Below are 6,626 nucleotides of genomic sequence, written 5' to 3'. Positions count from 1 at the left end.
TTCACAAATTTATGGAAAGCCAGGATTGTAACTAAGGTCTCTGATGCTAAAACCCATGTTTAATTCTGACTTTATAATTATATAAATATATAAAAAGATTCTAGCTGAAAAGCATTATAGATGGGGGGGGGGAGGAATATTACATTTTATAAGAAATGGACCAGCCTATAATAGCCTGGGAAGGGTTCATACAAAATGTGGACCTTGGCTGCAAGCTAGGAAGGGTGCTCTCACTAGAGACCAATCAGCCGGCATCTTGATCTTGGACTTCCCAGCCTTCAGAACTTCCCAGCTGGCCCAGAAAGCTGTTTTCCACCAGCTCATCAGCCACAGGATCCAATCCATTGCCAGCACAGTCTGTTACAACTCCAACCTGGGTCCAGAGATGGGCTTTGGACTGTGCAGGCATAAAGGATAAGAGTTTAAAAAAACAAATATACCAGAGGGCAGACAGCAGAAGCAAGAAGAACTATAATCCTGCAGCCTGTGGAACAAAAACCACATTCACAGAAACAGAGACAAGATGAAAAGGCAGAGGGCTATGTACCAGATGAAGGAACAAGATAAAACCCCAGAAAAACAACTAAATGACGTGGAGATAGGCAATCTTCCAGAAAAAGAATTCAGAATAACGATAGTGAAGATGATCCAGGACCTCTGAAAAAGAATGGAGGCAAAGATCAAGAATATGCAAGAAATGTTTAACAAAGACCTAGAAGAATTAAAGAACAAACAAACAGAGAGGAACAATACAGTAACTGAAATGAAAACTACACTTGAAGGAATCAATAGCAGAATAACTGAGACAGAAGAATGGATAAGTGACCTGGAAGATAGAATGGTGGAATTCACAGCTGTGGAACAGAATAAAAAAAAAAGGAATGAAAAGAAATGAAGACAGCCTAAGAGACCTCTAGGACAACATTAAATGCAACAACATTAGCATTATAGGGGTCCCAGAAGGAGAAGAGAGAGAGAAAGGACCTGAGAAAATATTTGAAGAGATTATAGTCGAAAACTTCCCTAACATGGGAAAGGAAATAGCCACCCAAGTCCAGGAAGCTCAGAGAGTCCCATACAGGATAAACCCAAGGAGAAACACGCTGAGACACATAGTAATCAAATTGGCAAAAATTAAAGACAAAGAAAAATTATTGAACGCAGCAAGGGAAAAACGACAAATAACATACAAGGGAACTCCGATAAGGTTAATAGCTGATTTCTCAGCAGAAACTCTACCAGCCAGAAGGGAGTGGCATGATATACTTAAAGTGATGAAAGGGAAGAACCTACAACCAAGATTACTCTATCTGGCAAGCATCTCATTCAGATTCAATGGAGAAATCAAAAGCTTTACAGACAAGCAAAAGCTAAGTGAATTCAGCACCACCAAACCAGCTCTACAACAATGCTAAAGGAACTTCTCTAAGTGGGAAACACAAGAGAAGAAAAGGACCTACAAAATCAAACCCAAAACAATTAAGAAAATGGTCATAGGAACATACATATCGATAATTACCTTAAATGTGAATGGATTAAATCCTCCAACCAAAAGACACAGGCTTGCTGAATGGATACAAAAACCAGACCCATATATATGCTGTCTAGAAGACACCCACTTCAGACTTAGGGACACGTACAGACTGAAAGTGAGGGGGATGGAAAAAGATATTCCATGAAATGGAAATCAAAAGAAAGCTGGAGTAGCAATACTCATATCAGATAAAATAGACTTTCAAATAAAGAATGTTACAAGAGACAAGGAAGGACACTATGTAATGATCAAGGGATCAATCCAAGAAGGAGATATAACAATTATAAATATATGTGCCCAACATAGGAGCACCTCAATACATAAGGCAACTGCTAAGAGCTATAAAAGAGGAAACCGACAGCAACACAATAATAGTGGGGGATTTTAACACCTCACTTACACCAATGGACAGATCATCCAAAATGAAAATAAATAAGGAAACAGAAGCTTTAAATGACACGATAGACCAGATAGATTTAATTGATATTTATAGGACTTTTCAACCAGAAACAGCAGATTACACTTTCTTCTCAAGTGTGCACGGAACATCCTCCAGGATAGATCACATCTTGGGTCACAAATCAAGCCTCAGTAAATTTAAGAAACTTGAAACCATATCAAGCATCTTTTCTGACCACAACACTATGAGATTAGAATGAATTACAGGGAAAAAAACATAAAAAAGAAAAACACATGGAGGCTAAACAATACGTTACTAAATAACCAAGAGATCACTGAAGAAATCAAAGAGGAAATCAAAAAATACCTTGAGACAAATGACAATGAAAACACGACAATCCAAAACCTATGGAATGCAGCAAAAGCAGTTCTAAGAGGGAAGTTTATAGCTATACAAGCCTACCTCAAGAAACAAGAAAAATCTCAAATAAACAATCTAACCTTACACCTAAGGGAACTAGAGAAAGAAGAACAAACAAAACCTAAAGTTAGCAGGAAGAAAAAAATCATAAAGATCAGAGCAGAAATAAATGAAATAGAAACAAAGAAAACAATAGCAAAGATCAATAAAACTAAAAGTTGGTTCTTTGAGAAGATAAACAAAATTGATAAGCCATTAGCCAGACTCATCAAGAAAAAGAGGGAGAGGACTCAAATCAATAAAATTAGAAATGAAAAAGGAGAAGTTACAACAGACACTGCAGAAATACAAAGCATCCTAAGAGACTACTACAAGCAACTCTATGTCAATAAAATGGACAACCTGGGAGAAATGGACAAATTCTTAGAAAGGTATAACCTTCCAAGACTGAACCAGGAAGAATAGAAAATATGAACGGACCAATCACAAGTAATGAAATTGAAACTGTGATTAAAAATCTTCCAACAAACAAAAGTCCAGGACCAGATGGCTTCACAGGTGAATTCTATCAAACATTTAGAGAAGAGCTAACACCCATCCTCCTAAAACTCGTCCAAAAAGTTGCACAGGAAGGAGCACTCCCAAACTCATTCTATGAGGCCACCATCACTCTGATACCAAAACCAGACAAAGATACTACAAAAAAAGAAAATTACAGACTAATATCACTGATGAATGTAGATGCAAAATCCTCAACAAAATACTAGCAAAGTGAATCCAATCAATCCAATCCAAAGAGATCCATTAAAAGGATCATACACCATGATCAAGTGGGATTTATCTCAGGGATGCAAGGATTCTTCAATATACGTAAATCAATCAATGTGATAAACTATATTAACATATTGAAGAATAAAAACCATATGATCATCTCAATAGATGCAGAAAAAGCTTTTGACAAAATTCAACACCCATTTATGATAAAAAAGAAACCTCCAGAAAGTAGGCATAGAGGGAACTTACCTCAACATAATAAAGGCCATATACAACAAACCCACAGCAAACATCATTCTCAATGGTGAAAAACTGAAAGCATTTCCTCTAAGATCAGGAACAAGACAAGGATGTCCACTCTCACCACTATTATTCAACATAGTTTTGGAAGTCCTAGCCACGGCAATCAGAGAAGAAAAAGAAATAAAAGGAGTACAAATTGGAAAAGAAGAAATAAAACTGTCACTGTTTGCAGATGACATGATACTATACATAGAGAATCCTAAAGATGCCACCAGAAAGCTACTAGAGCTAATCAATGTATTTGGTAAAGTTGCAGGATACAAAATTAATGCACAGAAATCTCTTGCATTCCTATACACTAATGATGAAAAATCTGAAAGAGAAATTAAGGAAACACTCCCATTTGCCATTGCAACAAAAAGAATAAAATACCTAGGAATAAACCTACCTAGGGAGACAAAAGACCTGTGTGCAGAGAACTACAAGACACTGATGAAAGAAATTAAAGATGATACCAACAAATGGAGAGATATACCATGTTCTTGGATTGGAAGAATCAATATTGTGAAAATGACTATACTACCCAAAGCAATCTACAGATTCAATGCAATCCCTATCAAATTACCAATGACATTTTTTACAGAACTAGAACAAAAAATCTTAAAATTTGTATGGAGACACAAAAGACCCCGAATAGCCAAAGCAGTCTTGAGGGAAAAAAACAGAGCTGGAGGAATCAGACTCCCTGACTTCAGACTATACTACAAAGCTACAGTAATCAAGACAATATGGTACTGGCACAAAAACAGAAACATAGACCAATGGAAAAAGATAGAAAGCCCAGAGATAAACCCACGCACATATGGTCAACTAATCTATGACAAAGGAGGCAAGGATATACAATGGAGAAAAGACAGTCTCTTCAATAAGTGGTGCTGGGAAAACTGGACAGCTACATGTAAAAGAATGAAATTAGAATACTCCCTAACACCATACACAAAAATAAACTCAAAATGGATTCGAGACCTAAATGTAAGACTGGACAGTTTAAAACTCCTAGAGGAAAACATAGGAAGAACACTCTTTGATATAGATCACATCAAGATCTTTTATGATCCACCTCCTAGAGTAATGGAAATAAAAACAAAAATAAACAAATGGGACCTAATGAAACTTCAAAGCTTTTGCACAGCAAAGGAAACCATAAACAAGACAAAAAGACAACCCTCAGAATGGGAGAAAATATTTGCAAACGAATCAATGGACAAAGGATTAATCTCCAAAATATACAAACAGCTCATGCAGCTCAATATTAAAAAACAAACAACCCAATCCAAAAGTGGGCAGAAGACCTAAATAGACATTTCTCCAAAGAAGACATACAGATGGCCAAGAAGCACATGACAAGCTGCTCAACATCACTAATTATTAGAGAAATGCAAATCAAAACTACAATGAGGTATCACCTCACACCAGTTAGAATGGGCATCATCAGAAAATCTACAAACAACAAATGCTGGAGAGGGTGTGGAGAAAAGGGAACCCTCTTGCACTGTTGGTGGGAATGTAAATTGATACAGCCACTATGGAGAACAGTATGGAGGTTCCTTACAAAACTAAAAATAGAATTACCATATGATCCAGCAATCCCACTACTGGGCATATACCCAGAGAAAACCAGAATTCAAATAGACACATGCACCCCAGTGTTCATTGCAACACTATTTACAATAGCCAGGTCATGGAAGCAACCTAAACGCCCATCAGCAGACGAATGGATAAAGAAGTTGTTGTACATATATACAATGGAATATTACTCAGCCATAAAAAGGAACAAAATTGGGTCATTTGTTGAGACGTGGATGGACCTAGAGACTGTCATACAGAGTGAAGTAAGTCAGAAAGAGAAAAAGAAATATCGTTTATTAACACATATATGTGGAACCTAGAAAAATGGTACAGATGAACCAGTTTGCAGGGCAGAAATTGAGACACAGATGTAGAGAACAAACGTATGGACACCAAGGGGGGAAAGCGGCGGGGGTGGGGTGGGGGTGGTGGTGTGCTGAACTGGGCGATTGGGATTAACATGTATACACTGATGTGTATAAAATTGATGACTAATAAGAACCTGCTGTATAAAAATAAAATAAAATAAAATTCAAAAATCAAAAAAAAAAAAAATGTACCTTGAATTGGCCTTGAGGGGAAGTTACTCTTTGCATAAGCGAGGACAGGGCAAGGTTATCCCAGGCTAAGGGAGAAGCAGGGGTGAGGGCTGGGAGATGGGAAGGAGCGGATCAGCAGGAGAGGATACTGAGAAGACAAAAGTGGCTGGAGCAGATGCTTCCCTACAGGGAGCAGGAGGTGGGGTTGGGCAAATAGCCTGGGCTAGAAGTCTGGAGGGCACTGAGAGGCCTGAGAGGTGAGGAAAACTGCTAGCCTGGTGATTTTTGACAATCAGCCATAGAATGGATGGGGAAGGAAGGAATGCCTGGAGACAGATGGGGAGCTTTTGAGAAGAGGTGAGGTCTGGGGTAAATCAGGGCTGTCATGGTAGTTCATTTCCAATTTAAAGATAACTAGAGGGAGAAAACTGGCCAATTATGGGACAGAGGGAGAAGTTCAGGGGACTCTGAGACTCCAGCTGGAGAATGTGGACAGAGGATCCCTCCCCACAGCTGTCCCCCAGCACAATATGAGGCCACCCAAATCTGGGGTCTCCTGTGCATCCCCCCGACACTCCTGTTCTGCAGGCCTGGCTTGGAGCTAGCATCTCCCTTCCCAGCTCCTCCCCGCCCCCTTCTGCAGAAAGGCTGAGACAGTCCCCATTTCTCCAGCCTCTTGTTTCTCTAATTTTATGATTGTATGAAAATAAGGTTCCCAAATTGCCTTTAATTAGCTTTAATAAGACAGCTTTTTTTCTAATTAAAATGATTATTAAGAAACCATTTACTGAGAATGAACGCAGTTGACAGAACGTAGGAGAATTCTGAACTCTTAATAATAACAGCAGCCACCACCATCCCCTTTAGACCACCGGTTCACCTGCCGCACTCCTTAACTCCGGTGGGGTGGCACTCAGGCTAGGGGCCCAGGGTTTCAACCCTCTTCGTCTCCAGGACACCTCCAAGAGCAGCTGCTGCCTGCATTCCTAGTGCGGCTCCTTTCCTCGGCACTGGGGTTCTTACTATAGACTATGGCCCTGGTAAGTTAAGCACCGGGGTTTGCCTATCAAAGAGTCTGTGCAGCTGA

The sequence above is a fragment of the Balaenoptera borealis genome (genome assembly GCF_965194805.1).
Source record: "Balaenoptera borealis genome assembly, chromosome: 1".
Taxonomy (NCBI): domain Eukaryota; kingdom Metazoa; phylum Chordata; class Mammalia; order Artiodactyla; family Balaenopteridae; genus Balaenoptera; species Balaenoptera borealis.
This window is presented reverse-complemented; position numbering follows the sequence as displayed.